This window comes from Gossypium arboreum, chromosome 8 (genome assembly GCF_025698485.1).
Source record: "Gossypium arboreum isolate Shixiya-1 chromosome 8, ASM2569848v2, whole genome shotgun sequence".
Lineage (NCBI taxonomy): Eukaryota > Viridiplantae > Streptophyta > Magnoliopsida > Malvales > Malvaceae > Gossypium > Gossypium arboreum.
The window spans coordinates 22411824-22430137 of record NC_069077.1 but is presented as its reverse complement, the minus strand read 5'-3'; the positions used below and the strand labels follow the sequence as shown (position 1 = coordinate 22430137).

The window sequence follows — 18314 nt, the reverse complement described above, 5'->3', positions numbered from 1 at the left end:
TCCAACGGCTCCCCAAATTCCAAGAAAAGGTACCCAATCAAATCTCCCACACAGATAAAGGATCTCATTGGGGACCATCCAAACAGCTCTCCATTCAACATCCTCCTTTTTGAGATTTTGAAGAATTTCCATCCACCTTTTGTAATAGCCTAAAATTGGGTCTAGTTGGAACAGAGGTTTTGGGACCACAAAATCTGAGATATAAATAATTATTTTATAATTATTTTGAGGTCTATGATATGATTGCATGATTGTGTGAAAATTTCGTGAAGAAATTCTATGCATAAAGTGCTTAATTCGAAGTTAGGGACTAAATTGAATAAGTTGCAAAACTTGCATTCTAGAAGTTTCTAGTATGAAATTGATTTGAAATATTAATTAGGAGGTTTTAAATAGAATTTTACCAATTTCTAAGTTATGAAAAAAAATTGGACATGGATGGAATTTTTGAAAAGTTTAGTAGTAAGGGTATTTTGGTCATTTAGGGGTAAAATGAATTAAAATACAAAATTAAAAGCCAATTTTGCTCATCTTCTTCACCATGGACGTGAATACCAAGGGAGACTCCATGGATAGGGTTTTCAAGCTTCCCAAGCTCAATTGTAAGTCCGTTCTAACCCCGTTTTTCAAGTTCTTTACGTTTTTGGAGTCCCGGTAACTTGATTTAGCTTATGCTAGCAATAATTCAACCTAGGGTTCACATTTGGAAAAATGCCCATAGGTAAAATTTGTGTATTCTGGTGTTTTATGATACAATATGTGGTTTTAAATTATGTTAGACAACTTGTGCTACTCGGTTTTAAGTGAAAACGAGCAAAAGGGCTTAATCGGTAAAAATACCTAATAGTCATAAGTATATGTTAGAGTGAGAATTTGATGTTGCCATAGAAGGGAAAAGTGATCATCATGTCATAAAACATAAGAATAAGGGATGAAGTTTAATTCCCGAGCCTAGGGGTAAAAGTGTAAATATGCAAAAGTTTAGGGGCAAAATTGTAATTTTTCCAAAGTTTGAGTTAAGGACTGTTTTGAATAGTAAATTAATTAAATAAGTAAAATATGATGTTTTAGATCCTGGAAAACGAGATTTGAACCTAGAATGAGAGAAAAAACGAAAATTGGGAAAGTTGGTAAAATGGCCGTTTTAATATCAAGGTAAGTTCATATGTATAATAAGCATTAATTTATGCATGTTTCAATGTAAAATTGATATATTTACTATGATCTCCGAGGTGTTGAAAGTATGTAAGTTGGTATGATAATAATACAACAATAATGCTGTAATTTATATTTGAAAGTTAAATTTAGTGAATTAATTGAATTATGTTAAATTAAATGATTATGGTGCCAAGTTTATGAATTGATTTAAAAATATGTCTATGGTACATGAAGTGCATTGAATTATCATACATAAATGTGATTTCTATGATTATGGATATTATGGGAAATTGTAAGTTCATATGATTTTAATAAGACAATGTGTAATTTAATGTTATTGCGTTGATATTAAATGAGATGTAAGTTTATATGTAAGTAATACATCACTATTACTTGTATTATGATATTTTATAAAAATATTGGAAATATGTTTGTGAATAATTACTTGATTGGTGAAATTGTTGGAAAAGAGAGAAATCCGGTTGAACCTTCTGGAAAGATTGGATGATACAGATGGTATGTAGCTAGGTCACATGTATAGTGCTGAGTACACATCATGTGTACAAGAGAGCTACAAGACATTATGATGTAGCTAGGTCGCATGGGTGATACTATGTGTACACCATGTAGACAAGAGAGCTACGGGATATATGTAGCTAGGTCACATGCGTGGTTCTAAGTGAAGGACACCATGTAGATAAGAGAGCTACGAGATAAACTGGCTAGGTCACATGGGTGGTACTAAGTGTTCATCATGTGTACAAGAGAGCCGAACTATATGATGGGTGGAGCTATGTGCTGAAACCACCAAGTATCGAGGATTGATCCGAAGTGTTCAACGGGAGACTCTCTATGTATTGCTTTGTGAGTTTTGTGATGAATAAGTGCAGGAACTTAGTTATGTGAATAATGTGTTCATTAAGTGACCAGGATGTGGTAAGGTTATAAACAAGTAAGTTATACATGAGGATAATTTTATGGTGACCTTGTGATCATGGGCCTATACTTGTGATGTATGAAATGTGGTGAAAATGATTTGTGATATGTATGTTAAAATGAGGTTAATACAAAGAAAGTGTGAAAGAGTGAATTAGCAATAAAACTGTTTTGGACAGTAGCAGTGACATAATTTTGAAAAATCACCAAAAATAGTATAAATTGAATCAGAGACTGAATGAGATATCAAATTAAAGCTTAATAAGTCTATTTTCATATAAAAGAAACATAGAAAGTAAAGGAGTTCTATATTTTGAGATATTTATGTTTTTGTGAGACTGATTCAGAATGATTACGTGATCCCTATTTCGACTTTGGAAAATCACAAAATTTGGAGAAAAATAATTAAAGGATAAAATTATATTTTAAAATCCATAATGAGTATATTTTCAAGATAAATCAACAAGAACATTATCCGAGTTCTGTACTGTGAGATAATTATTTTTTAGTGAAGAGAGGTCAGAACTGTCAGAAAGTGAAACAGGGGAAATTTTAATGAATAAACTGTACTAATTGGAAAAACCAAAAATTATGAAAATTTTATGGCGGAAATATATGTGAGTCTAGTTTCAGGGGAAATTTACAGATCTTAATTTGGATCTCTATATCTCGAATTATAAATAATTAAGTGACTATGACTCGTGTGGACAGTTTGATGTGAACATTTATTAGTAAATTGTGAAATCGTACTTACAAGAATGCTATATACATTAAGGTTGTGGAATGGAGAGGAGGAGGAGGAAAATAAATATATGTGGAATACATGGAAACTATGGTATATGAAATATTGATATAATGAAATAAATGATATGTGTTTATAAGAAACAAAAAGAGAATGTTATGTATCATGACATGTATATATATATATATATATATGACTAGTCTCAATGTAATGCTTGTTGGGTATGGAATTGAATTAAAATGTTTCGTGCAAACATGTTATTCTCACAGATCTGAATCGTGGTATTTTATAAAGATATGATCTAGCTTTAAATATGAATGCTTGATGATTAAGCTAAAGATATTTGGTAAGATGATAATCTTGGTATAAATGTATAAGTGGTACTATAATAAACAAGGTAAAATGAGTATGAGAGACACATGTATGATGACATACAAATGCTATGTTTGTGGTTTAATTGAGGATGTTTAATCATTAAATGAATACCATGTTATATGCTTTTGATTTTGTATAAGTGTGTAAGAGATCAAGGTTGACCAAAGCTTGGAAAATAGCCTAGGTATATTCCACACAGCAGAGACACGACCATGTGTCTCACCTGTATGGAACACGACTTTGGGACACATGCAGTGGAGCCTTAAAGCATGAAATTTCCAAGATTTTTGTAAGTTCTCGGTTTAGTCCCAAACCCTTTCTAAAGTATGTTTTGGGCTCCGTAGACTCAAATAAGGGACTACGTGTAAGAGAATGAATGTTTTGAAATATGAATAAAATTTTATGGCTCGTATTTTAGTTTAATGTTTGTATGTTTGTCTGGTAACGCCTCGTACCTTAGCCCGGCCTCGGATACGGGTAAGGGGTGTTACACCTTTCCTCTGATATGTCGTCCCTCCTTTGCGTAGCTGCTTCCTCCTTTAATGGGGAATAATTCTCAGAGAAGACTCTGTAAGAGACTTTGTCTACCTTCCAAAAATGACCATGAAACCATACCAATAATAATCAGACGATCGATAAATCTCGTCATTTCGCCCCGACACATGTTCAAAGATCTGAATGTCTCGGCTAGAATTTCAGGTACAAGTGTGACCATTTTTATCAAGTCGATCAAATAAATCAGCAACTGCTTCATCTATATGTCATAAAGCTTTAGGAAAGATTATCAAACCATAAATACTCAAGGCAAAGACGTCAACTTTCTTCTTTACATCCGGATGTGCTAGAATCAAGTCCCTCAAACTTATCCAAGGAATGCATTTATTATCCTCTTTTTGCTGAATTCGGGCTGTAACCCACTGTTCACTCATTCCAGTAATATTTATTAACTTCTTCACAAAAGTTGGGACATTAGCGACCCTATAGTAAGCTTTGCAGACTTGGATATTTGGACAGCTATGCAAGGTGGTATATTCTTCCACAATGGGCACCAAGTCCACCTTTCTGAAAGCGAAACAGCTATAAGTAGGGTTCCAAAATTGAGCCATAGCCATAAACAAATGCTTGTCCACTTTGATGTCGAGTAGGTAAGGTAGATCGTCATAATTATGGTAGAATAGCTGCTTAGTCTCATCATCCCAATGGGCCCATATATCTCTCAATTCTTGAAGCTCATTTTGTGTAACACTGATATGGGTGAAGTCCCACAACTCCGATGTATACCCCTCAACTAGACTATCCCCTTTCTTTAATTGCAATTTCTCTGACCATACACGGACAACCGCATTATCCTCTACTTTATCAAGAAATTCATTCTCCATGGCAAGCCTTCTAACTTAGCAACCGAACACGAATCGACACATCTTTAAATATGCAATGTCATGCAATTATAGCTAAAACAAAACACAACAGGTCAGTATCATATACAAATGATAAAATTCAAAGCAAACAAAGAAAAAATAGTCAAACACCTATCTAGGTAATCGCTAAGGTTCAACATAGCTTTATGATAAATCGTAATTTATACATATTTTTATCCCATGCTTAGCACATTTATAGATATTTTCTCCTCTATAATTGGTGAATTTGATACTTCTAATCCTTTAATTTCATATTTTATACTTAGGTGAGCATAGGAGAGTAAAAAGAGCGAGAAACTGGCCGAAAACGGAGAAAATAGACCCACATGAGAAATCAACATGGCCTGGACTTTCTCACACGGGCGTGTCCTTTTGGCAGGATTGAAGCACGACTTACACGAGTATACTACATGCTCGCGCCTGTTCAACAGCCTTGGCCTCAGCCTGGAGTAATCGCACACGGGCGTGTCCCTGTCGAGCCCAAGTATAACCCTATTCAGAAAAGGCCAATTTTGGGGGCTTTTAGACATTCTAAAGCCTATTTAAACACCTGAGGAGGCACTTAGAAGGGGGACACAGAGTAGGAAGCAAGGAATTACTCAAGAAAATCTGACTGATCCATCTTAGAAGTCAGGTTCATCATCAAGACTAAAGATCTCCCTTCAAGTTCCTTCAGGAGTTTCGGGTTTTCTTATGTTTTGTTATCTTTATGCTTTTGAGATGTTTTCCTTCATAAGTATGAACTAAACCCCCTAAATACCTAAGGGGAAGGAAACCTAAGACAAATCTTATTATTATCTGAATTGTATGATAAATATTTGACTTGTTCTTAATTATGTGTTCTTAATTCTTATTTTGATATTCCAGGATATTGATTCAAGTTAAGCTCTTATTTAGAGGAGGAATAAACCCTATCTAAGAGTAAATTTGTCATAATTAAGCGGATTTGATTGCACGCCTAGAGATAGGGTGATAAGATTTTGCCGGATTAGGGTGAAACCTAATAAGGGAATCCATAGATCGAGTTAATGCAATTCTAGGGTGTTAATTAGAAAGATATTTCAATTATTCAACCTAGGGTTAGACGTTATTAGTCTCAAGAGAGATAATAATATAACTTAGGGATTTCTACGGATCAAGTCAAATGAATAAATCGTCTGATTCAGAGTCGAATAACAAGTGAAGTCTAGGTGGATTTTTCCTTAGGTATTGTCTTAATCAATCGAATTTTCCCAAAAGTATTTTCCCAAATTTTCTTTCTGTGCATTCTTAGTTAATAATTAGTTTAGATAACCAAACCTCTTAATTTTTAGGCTAGATATTAAAAATGAAGTAAATACTAGTACTTGTAGTTCTTTTGGGTTTGACAATCCGGTCTTGCTAAAGCTATACTACTGTTCGATGGGTACACTTGCCTTCATCGTGATAATAGTTAGTTTCAAGAACGCTTAATTATAAATTTTTAAAACTTGTCGCGAATATCATGTATCACTTTACCTAGGATGGCCTCTTAGGGTTCGCTTTATGCAGTTCAATTCTAAAAAAAGGGTACCTGAACCAGTAGATTCCCCAATCCTCACCCATTATACACTCATATGGATCGAGTTTAGTTTAGGGGAATACATTTTCCTATGACCACGCGGAGATGAAAATCTCACGAAGACATAGGTACGGATGTATCCCGGAAGTAGTTCACTAGCCCCTACGGAGGTGAAAACCTCACGAAGGCATAGCTTCTCATTCCCACTTAAAAGGTATAACCACAACGGTCATGCAATGTAATGCAAGGGTATTCTACGAGACTAAAACCGTAGCAACCAAAAGGATCACAAACAAATGCAACAAAAGAATCATGATTTTTCAAATCAAATTTTTAATTTTTCAATAGAAGGACAGAAAATAATCAATTTTACGGCTTGACTCTCTTATTAGTCCCCAGTGGAGTCGCCAAGCTGTCGAAACCATTTTTATTTTTGAAAAACAGGGATCGACTTCAAAAAGCAATATGGAGTCGCCACCAATCCTTTTTGTTTAGGTGTGATCCAATCACCTATAAAACATTTTATTTTATTAAAATATTGATTTTCGCCTACGAAATTCAAGAAAACGAGTTCGGGAGTCGGTTACGTGTGAGGAAGGACTAGCTCCCTCGAAGCGCCCAAAATTGGTACCTTATTGATTAATTAATGTCCTAATGTCGAAAATTTGAAAAGATTTTAAAATACAATTCTTTTAAAAATGTTTGGATAACTCGAAGTGGATATTGAGATTCTCTTGTTCCGAGAAATAAAATATCATATCCAGCACGTTAGGATACGACATTTCAAGCCCTCGATACTAAGATCACCTCATGATTTTCAAAACTCATACATTGAAATTTTAAAAAGGATATTCAGTTATTTGGTCAAATGGTAAATTGAAACCCAACACGTTAGGGCACAATTTCTCGAATTTCCAAACACTAAATATTGCCTTGTTTTGAAAACTTTCAAATAAACGATTATAAAACTGACTTAAAATATATTTGTTTGGTTTACTTAAGGAAAAATGAAATGATCAATTTTAGACAAATCACTAAAATTTGAATCACGATGCAATAATAAGAAGCATTAGCATAGTATCGAGTACGAGATAATATGTGAGTTCAACATTATACAAATGAAGGGCAATGATAACAAAATGAACATACAATTTGAAATACACCATAGCAATAGTCTCACAATCCCATTTTAAAAACTAACATTAATAATCAAAGACTAATGTAACCCTAAAAATATAACTAATAAAAACAAATTAAAATACATAAAACGTAACCATCCTTTAAATGTGGATGAATAAAATCAAAATAATAATGTGATAGAAGAAAAATTTGAAATCAATATGATATAGAAACGATTTAAAAAGATGAAATGTATAAAATTTTAAATAAGTCATACATGAGAGAGTTTGAAATTGGTTGTATAAAGAAATAAAAATAAACATAATAGTGCATAAATGATTTTTAAAGTAGATATTATGTAAGAAGAAATTTGAAATAAATAATATACAAAATAATTTAAAACAAAACATATCAATTTAAAAGTGATAATATACATGAAATGAAAAACTTAATAGAAAGAGTGTATATTAAAAAACTAATATATGAAAGTGTTTAAAATAAATGAAATATATAATTTAAAATAGGGCCCTTAAAAGAAACAAATTATATACATAAATGGTTTTAAAAGAAAATATATATGTATATATACATAAATAAATTTAAAAGAAAATATTTACATAAAATAATATGAAATCAAGAATATATACTTAGAATAAAAATAATTTAGTATAAATTATGTATTTATATGTATAATAGTATTAAATTAAATATCATATAAATCTTTAAAGCTTAGAAATATATAAAAGAGGATTTTAAAATAAATAAATTGTAAAATAAAACAATAAAAAATATAAATGAAAGTACAAAATAACAAACTAGAACAATGCAAAAATCAGTAAAATAATTCAAGATAATATGTTAAAACAATCTCTAAAAGATGAATAATAAATAAATTTAAAAATAAAAGAGTTGCAAAAGAGAAAAAAAATAAAATAAACTGAAATAATGAGAAAAAATACTCAATTGAAATAAAAGTAAAATCAAAAGGACAATTTACAAACAAATAAAGCTATTAAAACAACATTGAGGACCAAAATACGACGCGCACAAACCAATGGGGATTAAAAATTCAATTGTCCCAAATACTTGAACGCATCGTTTAAGAATGGATTAAATTAAAACAGCGCATAAATTTCAGGAAAAATTTAAAAAACTACAAAAGAAATATAAATAGGACTTAATCAGATGGCGGCAAACCAGGGAGGGACCGAATGCGCAAATATACCTTCACCGCAGAAACACGCGGATCCTGAGGGCATCGGATCGGGTCATCGGGTTGTGCCGTGAAACGACGCCATTTTAAACATATATATAAACTAAAATTTGCCCTAAAAAATCATTTGGCTGATTATTTCTTCAAAAAAAAAACCCTAAACTTTTCTTAAAACTCTTTTAACCTCCCTTGTGGGCTTCGTCGACGCCTAATGTGCCTCCATTTTTGCCATGGCTTTAACCGGGGATCCGTTTGCCTTTGGACCAGAGGAGCAAAACGTCGACTAGGTCGACACCGAACGATCGGTAAACAAACCTTCACTCTTTTGCATATTTGTATGATAGATTCAAACAAAGTAAGGAAAAAGATAAGAATAAAGGATCAATGAATGAACCACCTTGATATGTATTTGATTTTTGTATTTGATTGTTATTTGCGCATATACTTTCGTAACCTTTTTACAGTATATAATCGGCCTCCCTTTTATAGCTGAATAGAAATTAAAATATAAATGCAAATTTTCCTCATTTTCTTTTATGCTATTGTTTTGCTGTATTCTGTCACTTTTTCTTCTCGCAGGTTCGGCTAACTTGGATGTGTACGGAGGCCGTACGAGGGCAATCCATGGGGTGTACAGAGGCTGCTTGGTGGCTACTGCAGCGCCTAGCAACAAGGGAAACCCTAAGGCTTCTGTTTCTGAAAAATTTTGGGCCATTGGGCTTGTTTTCGCTATTGGGCCACTGTAATTTGGTTTGTTTGGGGGTGTTGGGTGTAATGGGGTTTTAGGTTTTAATTTGGGCTGGTGAAGGCTGTAAATGGATTATTTTGGATTGTTTTAATTTTGTGGTTTTTGTTAATTATTTTGTTTTATTGTTTCTGATGGGCCCAGGCAAATTGGGCTGCTTACAGGGTGTCACACAAAAACTGTGCAAATGTCAAAATAAAAGACACTCCCTTCTTAAAGTGACAAGATATATTGTGTACGATGTGAGACGGTGGTGTGACATCTTGATATTCGGGTTCGGCGACTAGGCTAGGTATAGGGTGTTATAGATGTACCTTTTCGGATTTATTGTTATTTTTAAAAAAAATGATATATGTATATAAAAAGTATGTACACATATCAAATAATAAGATTAATTAAATATTAATCAATTATTTAAAATATTCTTTAATAAGTTTCACACATGCAATTTATCATTTAAACAAACTAAAAATAAATAAGAAAAAATATTGCACAAATAAACAATAAGAGCATCTCATACCATGCATATAACAATCCATAATCCAGTAACTTCAAAATAAATAACAAAAAATTAAATTTTTTTTGTACCAGCCAATACACCATATTTTGTCTGGTACCATAATTTGTCTGGCATGGGTGAAATCAACCAATACACATTGGTACGGTTAGTACCAATCGGAACCTAAAGTTTATTGTTCCAATTTACTACTAGAACGAAATGTTCTAGTTGATACATATGAAACTTGAACGAAATTGACCACCTTGATACCTACTTTACCAAACATTGTAAATAACTCTAGTGTTTATATGCTTGTGTTGTTTACTTGTTAACAAATTGCTCTAATTCTAGGAATAATATTTGATGCACTATTAGTGCATAATCTCATGCACCATCAAGAATATGGACTTGTCAATAAATAGTAATAATTTTATTTAAACAAAATTAAACATTAATTGTAACTATTATAAATAAATATTAATAACTCTCATATTTAAGATCTTGAATTTATAATCAAAGATTTTAACATTTATTTATAATTAATTATTATTTAATCATGTTTGAATAAAATTATTAACATTTATTTATAAGTCGTTGACTATTTCTTACTTTATTTATTAATAAAGTGGGTATCATATTAGTTATTGATCAATGATGTATAAAAGCACACCTTACAACTATCCGTATTCATTACCCTAATCGTTGAAATAAGTTGTTCATTTCATCATTCAATTGGTACGTTATCACTGTCATTTTCTCTCAAGTTTCCATGTTTCATTAATTTTGTCATTCACAGCAACCTAGTTAATTTAATGGCAGATAACGACTTATAAATTATATAATAATCTTATATACATGATTCAATAGCTTGATGTATCAGCCTTAAAGATCTCAAAGATGACGATGGTTTTTTTTTTCCCTCATGCATGGCAATGGCAGCCAGGAGATTTTAAAGATTTGATTTTGTAGAGATCAGTACGTTTTCTAGGCCAACTGGTATATAATAGGATATTGCAAAATGTAGAGATGAGAAAGGTTGTCATTCACTTCGTTTCTCATTTTGCTACGTATTAAATACAGTAGCAGGTGGGCAGTATATTTGATAACCCAATTCAAGGTGATACCGAAGCATTTAAAGTTGAAATCTTAAAAAATGCAACCCTTTTAATATTTCTTCATCAAGTATATTTGTATTATTAGGCTATACAACACTAATTTTTGAGCCGGCATTAGGAGCGGTAAGGCATCAATTTTTTGTAAATTTGCTTTTTATCCCTTGAATAGTTGTTTTAATATACAATAAATTAAGTTTGATTCTTTCAAACCTTTTAAATGTTTTTTAATTTTAATTTAGTACAATATTTAATTTGAATTAATTATAGAATTAACAATTTCATTATACGTTGATATTATGGAAAAGAAATTTAAATAATTATAATAACTAATACTATACTTTACTTTTCTAATGATTAATGAATGTAATCTTATGTTTTTCCTTTATATAATATAAATTAATTTAAGTCCATTTTAATTATTTTACTTGATACTTGATTTTTTAACAATAGAATTGTAATTCTTATTTAATTTTGTGCATACAGTTTTATTCATGATATTTAAAATTAAAATAAATATAAATTGTTTCCAATATAATTATCATATATAATATTTAAGTTTAGTATTTCTGTACTCAAGTTGATTAGCTTGTATCAAGCATCAAGCCACGCTTGGATAATAAAAACGGTAATTCATTATTTGGGATTTAAAATATATCCGTTTTTCCATTTTAGTATCTAAATTTTTTTGCTTAAATTGGTACCTGAAGTATATTCATTTTCCAATTTGATACCTAAAATATCCATTCGTTATATTTTTAGTCCATTTTCTAATAGGCATTAAAAATATAACTTATAGCCAATCACAAAGTGCCATGTAGTATCTTTATGCCAAAAAATTGAAATATTTCCTTTTATTAAATGTATACACAGTAAAAAGGGAAAATATTTGGTGCCAATAAAGTTTTTATAGTCCATAAACAGAGTTAGGGATTAACAAGTATCCTATAGAGTTATAATAAAATATTTAAAAATAGATATTTTGAAAAAGAAACATATGTCAATTTTTAATGCTGATTGTGAAATAAAAAAGTACATTATTGTGTATAAAATATTAACCTTTAAACAAGGAAAAATGGAGATAAATATATAAAAAAATCATAAAATATATAAATTCTAGAAAAAACATATAAATTATAAAATAAAATTTACAAAAATACGATAATTGAAAATAAATTAGTTAAAAATAATAATCTTATTACAAAATTGTAAAATTATAAAATTGTAAAAAAATATTTTAAAAATAAATATTATTAAAAACAATATTAAAATGTTATATTATTTTTATATTATATATAAATTTATTTAAATATTTAAAATTTTTATAAGTTTTATAATTTATACAAATTATTAAATGTTTTTATATTTTTAATGAATTTTAAAATTTTAAATATTTTTCAATTTTTCTACATTTTGTATAATAATATTATTAATTTCAACTAAATTCTTTTCAATTATCATATTTTTTTGTAATTTCTATTTTTATAATTTATTTCTTGTTTTTCTAGATTATAAATATTTATGAATTTTTATATTTTTAATGTGTATATGCATTTAATAAAAGAAAATATTTTTTACATAAAGACTCCATGTGAGTGTTAAAATATATATTAAAAATGGGTTAAAATATATAACAGAAGCATGCTTTAGGTACCAAATCGGGTAGTGAGTGTACTTTAGGTATCAATTTGGACTAAAAAAAAGTTCAGCTACCAAAGTGAGAAAATTAGTATACTTCAAAGGCCAAATTGTGAATTTAGCCAACAAAAAGTTAATTAAATTACTCACCCAAAACTCAATTTAGCTTGTTTTAAAATATAATTTATAATTAAACAAAATAAAATATATTATATGAACTTTCAGAATAATTAGTTTTTATTTTAATGAATAATATTTGGTACATTGTCGGTGAAGTTTTAAACTTCACAAGTAAGGTCAGGTTAATAAGTGTCCTACAAGAGTATAATAAATTAAAAATAAAGATTAAAGAAAAGACATGATAATTTTTAAAGCTACTTGTGAAATAAAAAAAGGACACTGTAAATGCACAAAATATTAATCTTTATCTTAAATAAACTTATATATTGTATTTTGACTCCTTAAAACAATTTATCGGTTCAGGTAATTTGATCTTTCTTTAGCTTGTAGTATTCTACATATCTGAATTTGTTTCATTGTGAAGCGAGACATGTTAAAATTTAAATATTGTTTTGAAATAAAGAGAATGAAGAATAAAGAAATTAGAGAGCAAAAGAGAATACATATTTTATTTATCAATGAGATTTTTTACAAAGCTTCTTTAGAGTTTATATTAAGAAGTTCATGAAATAAAACTATACTTCTAATGGACATTAGAGTCCTAAATACATCAAACTTATCTTAATCTTAATGGACATCCACTTAATAATAAAAATATTTATAACACTCTCCCTTAGATGTCCATTGGTAGATAATGTCTCGTTAAAATCTTATTAAGATAAAAAACTAGTGGGGAAAAAAATCTTAGTGAAGGAAAAGGAGTACACATGTCTATAGTACACATAACATTACTAGGAAAATCTAAAGAGACAACATCACGTATTTACTCCCCCTCATGACAGCATTGCATGATATCTCAAATTATATGTATTCAATCTTGAATGCTAGCTTTTCAAATGATCTTGAACATATTCTCTAAGCATTTATATCACCATTCTTTTGAAAGTCACGAGTGAGGAAAAAAATTAGGGAATATTTTGATCTCTTCAAGAGTTCCAATAATAATCATAGAAAAATTTGATCATGATCATTCTATAAAAATACAAGTAGATATTTTGAATCATTTTATAATCTTCCTTTAACTACTATTTACTAAGTCAAATTTACCACATATGTTCAAATAATTTCAATTCATATAAATATTTACGCAAACATATTGAACAAGTTCTCGAGAATTTCTATATGATTCTAGCATTCCAAGTCCTTCAAGGATTTTAATATAAACTTTCACTATATAGTAATTCATATAAATGTTGTAACAACAACCATTAGACGCATGTCAAATCTTTCATAAACTATCAAATCGATAAGGTATCTAAAAGTTATTACATCTATCACAAAATAATATTATAATCAATGTCAGGACTTAGCAAAAAACTTCATTTATTCCATTTTCATAAAACTACTTATTTGTATCTCACTAGATTTATATCTTTAGACATTTGGACTACTGGTCCAACAATTGCACAAATTTAATACTACTTGAATTGTGTTTTTCCATTTTGGCTAATCTATTACATGTATATATTTCTCAACAAATTTATTCAAGATCCTCATTTTCTTTCATTATTTCAATAATAATATCGTATGCAAAACCATTGTCGATAATTTTCTATTTTCCGTGATTCCATATTTTCTCGTATTGACATAAATTATCAAGATCTCTTTATTTTCATTATTTCCATCTTCAAGTATTTGAATCTCTTCTATAGTTTTAATAATTAGTTATGTCTTAGGTCTCTTCGGGAGCACTTGCCTCCACTATATGACCATCCATATTTATTTTTCTTTTCTTTCACAATAATTTTTATCTTTTGAACCAATCAAATCACTATGTTTTTGGTAGACACTACTTTTCTAACACCCTTATCCCGTTTTCGTTGCTGGAATAGGATATGAGATGTTACTAGTCAAGTAGGAACAATTAATAATAATTTATATTCAATAATCAATTCAATTCCATAACCACAAGTATTATTCAATATGAAAATGACCATTCAGTTTGGGCCTTAAATCGAGCTTTCGAAGCTCTAAAAATTAATTATGGACATTTAGGGACTAATTCAGAGCAAATAAGAACATTTAGGAAAAGAATGAAAATTTTCAAGTCAGGGGTCACACGGCCGTGTGCCTAGGCCGTGTGATAGAGCTTAGCCCGTGTAGCTCTAACATCGCCGTGTGACTATCCCACACGTCCGTGTGCATAGACCGTGTAACTCTCTGATTTGAATCACACGGCCGTGTCGCAAGCCGTTTGTTAGCCCGTGTAACAATCGAAATACATTCACACGGCCGTGTCGTAGGCTGTGTGTTTACCCATGTGAAAACTGCACCTATACTACTTTTACACTCTCTCTAGGCACAGCCTCATATGGGTTTCCTATGTGCTTCACATGGCCGTGTGACAGCCCATGTCTCAGGCCATGTGTGCCCTAAAATGTCCAATTCTAAGCTCAATTTTCACCCATATGCTTAAGTACCTAAAACACATTCGATCACACAATTACGTAAACCAATACCAACTTTAATCACACTCAAACATGTTAATAAACTCAACCAATATGTCAATTAAAGTGTTATCATTAACGCTTTGATATATTTCATCTCATTTCACTTCCAAATTGCAACTCAAGTACATTATATATATACATACCATAACAACCATTGCATTGCAACTTTGAGTTATCACATGACGTAGCAGTTCATACTTTTAACTATTAGTCCCATTTAGTAACATGTAGATTCTCACAAGTCATTCAAACACAACATAGGATAACATCTTACTCATACTAAGTAATTGACACAAGTTATACATAGGGTCCTAATACATGCCATATACCAAAATCGAGGATCAAAATCTACTAAGGTTCTCGGATAGTGTGATCTTTGACCCGATCTTCTTAGTCTTCAAAACGTAATCTAAAAAATGAATCAAATACAGGTAATCTTGAATGAAGCTTAGTAAGTTCGTTTTATAATTCAATAAAACTTTTTGATCGAACATAGCATCAACCAATATTAACATAGAGATTTCCATTATACGCCACTTATAACAGTTATTACAACCAATTCAGTAGTTCAGTATGCTTAGTGGACTTTGTTTGATTGAGCTTTATTTTAGTATATCTGTAGATTTTACTCGTTTGAGCTCCATTCAGTATAACAGTAGAATTTGCTCATTTGAGCTTCACTCAGTATAACAGTGAAATTTGCTTGTTTGAGCTACTTTCAGTAGAACCAGTAGGTATGGCTTGATAGAGCATACTTTTAGTATATAAAGTAACATTCAATAAAGTATATTAACAGAGAGCATAAATATTATTAGAAGCATAAATAAACGTACGAATTTACTGGACTGATTTGCAGGAAATTCCAAAGTACAGGGACTACTCGGCAGTTTTCCCTTTTCCATAATTATCAGCACATTCTTGATCTAAATACAAGAGTTTCATCCCATCAATTAGAATTAAAAAAAAAAATTGATCCTTTCATGCAATTAGGTCATTTTTGGAAAATTACCTATTTGCCCCTTAACTTTTCATTTTTATTCAATTCAACCCCTAGGCCCTAATCATGCAATTTACCCATTTTTCCTAAACACCCATGATAGCCAAATGTTCTATAACTTCTTATCAGTCCCTATTTGCACTAATTTCACCTCAAGTACAAGCAATTTATCACTTAATCAATTTAGTCCCTAAACATTAAAATTATAAAAAATCACTTTTCAAAATAATCAAATCTATCAACAAAGCTTTATATTTCATCATAAGATTTAAGAAATAACTTCATTCATAAATGAAAAATTTTATAATATTTAACAGTTTCACAAATTGGTCCTCGATTTAGCTAGACCAAATTGGTCCTCAAGAACATAAAAATTACTAAAAACGTGCATCAATACACTTACCAAATCAAAGCTTCAAATCAAAAGCATGAAAGCCCTAATATTTCCTTTCTATTTTCGTAGAGAAGATGAGAAGAAATTTAGGTTTAATTTATTATATATAGTATGACATTTTTGTAAATATTTCAATTGTCTTAATTAAGCTTTAATAAATCATTAATTAAGCCTATTTAAGCCACTTAATTAAGCATAACCTCATCAAATTCCACTAACTAATTTCCCATAAGTTAAATTATCCATTTAGTACCTTTAATTTAACTACTCAGCTTTTTCAATTTTTACAATTCAGTCCTTTTAACTTATTAAACTATCTAAATGATAAAATTTCTTAACTGGAAATTAATAGGACGTTATAGTTCTCAAATTATTTTATCGGAATTATGGTCTCGAAACCACTGAAAATCGGGATGTTACAACTTTCATTTATACATACAAGTTGTCTTACTGGAACTTCAGTTCTAATCAAACTTTAGCTGGTATATAACATTTGGTTATTTTTATCAGGTCAGTAAATACATCAGGTAGATAACTTGTAATAAAGTGAATTATCTTTTTGAACTACTAGTTCAAATTATGTTCTATGAAGATCTAGATAATAATAATTCGTTATAACTAATTTATTTCATCCAAATATTATTTTTCTCCCCCCTCGATGTTGAGAAAACTATCAAATCAAAGTCGTAATTACCAAATCATGTCATAATGGAATCTCCAATTCATTCAAAACATTTAATAATATAATGAGATTCATAATTAATGTATATTCAAAACTTTCTTTAAATACCCATTTTGTGCATTGTGGTGGATCAACTTAAAGATATACTACACATTCAAAAAAAAAATAATCTAAAATGGATTCTACTTAACTCCTGACAAAAAACCAATTGTAATGGGGATAATTTATCATAACTTGTTGGTATAATGTGTACAAGTGTTGATTCATGTAAAATATCGTATCCTTATACATATATACAAAAAGTTTTGTTTTTAAAAGATATGGTTTAACTACTAATTAGAGCATTTACTTCGTAAATTCTTCTAAACTTGCAACAAGTTTTGCGATAGTTATTCGCATTAACAATCTAACATAAAACAATATTTTAAAGCCTAAGTAATGAAGTCACCAACATTAGCAAGAATTGTCTCAATTGTATAATCTGAAAGTTTTATTCTTACACTAATCATTAAACAAGTAATCTCGCAAACTATAGGTTGCGATTTAACTTACATGTGATTACCTTGTAAATGTATCTACCGAAATAATATCAAAACATACACTTGATGGATAAATGAGCCCATATATCTTTCAGAAAGGTAAGAGATTCAATTTCAACTTTTGCTAGTGAGGTTTAATCTTCTTTGAGAACAAACAACACTTGATAAATGAATAATCTTCAGTTTCTTTAATAAATATTCACGTAAATTATTATCTTATCGCATCATTATTGATCGGGATGGTCTAATTGATCATGTCAACTAATTAGTATATTTGGACTAGTGAACTTCTAGTTTACTATGCACATGATTCAACGATACTACTGTAAGTTTCTGGTTTACCATCTCATATGATTTAATCATACTAATATATACATAATATCAACTAGAGGGTATTGAAATTCTTACCCAATATAATAGATTTAATTAATCATCTCCCCATCCACAGTCTCAATATAATATTCATTACAATGCATATCATTTTAAAACAAAATAATTTATTTGAGATTGAATAGAATATAGTGCATTAATTATCATAGTATTGTTTCTTTGGATAACAGTCTCAATATAGTGCATT

At 29.9% G+C, this 18314-nt stretch overlaps 1 long non-coding RNA gene across 1 annotated transcript; it reads left to right on the top strand.

Annotated features, from left to right (window-relative positions):
* Positions 1 to 8636: 8636 nt before the first annotated feature.
* On the top strand, positions 8637 to 9358 carry LOC128296487 (uncharacterized). Its single transcript, XR_008287094.1, has 2 exons — positions 8637 to 8806; positions 9081 to 9358. It is a non-coding gene; the product is annotated as an uncharacterized LOC128296487 (long non-coding RNA).
* The last annotated feature ends 8956 nt before the right edge of the window (positions 9359 to 18314 follow it).